Consider the following 598-nt stretch of genomic DNA (forward strand, 5'->3'; position numbering starts at 1 on the left):
GCAGCCTGATCTAAGACAATATTAATATAGGATGGAGAAGATGAATAGCAAATGTGACAAAGACTCGATATGAATTGCAAAGGTGTTAAAGCTGTTCCAAAAGACAATGTAGCCAAAGATTGTCCTAATACAGGTATAACCCAAATGTGGGTTTGGTACTTGTCTTTGTTAGATTTAAATGAAGTGCATTGAACTGTTGACTTCTAAGCTGCTGCTGTCAAAATCCTTCCCTGGACTTCTGCACATTCCTAAAGCTGGTGAGCTCGTTTTCCCACAACCTTCTCGGCCCCTTAGCTCCTGCATTCGTATGTCAGTCTCAACTTTTCCTTGAGAAGGTCACCCATTTCCAGCCTTTTAGTGCCACATCTCAAAGTTCACAGGCAGGGCCAGCTTCACGAGAGCGTAACCACTGCAGTCATCTGTGGTTCTGCATTCAGATGGGCCTGACTTTAGTCCCCTGTTGTAACTGTCTTGAAATTTTTCATCATAAAATATTTTATGCAAAATACAAAACTAGCAAATGCATTCAAAAAGTACTTCCCTTCTTCCTAAAGCATAGTGTTTCATGATTTTAAATCATTCACAGGTTCTGCAAAAA

This window comes from Bison bison, unplaced genomic scaffold, assembly GCF_000754665.1.
Source record: "Bison bison bison isolate TAMUID 2011002044 unplaced genomic scaffold, Bison_UMD1.0 scf7180017864331, whole genome shotgun sequence".
NCBI classification, from domain to species: Eukaryota; Metazoa; Chordata; class Mammalia; order Artiodactyla; family Bovidae; genus Bison; species Bison bison.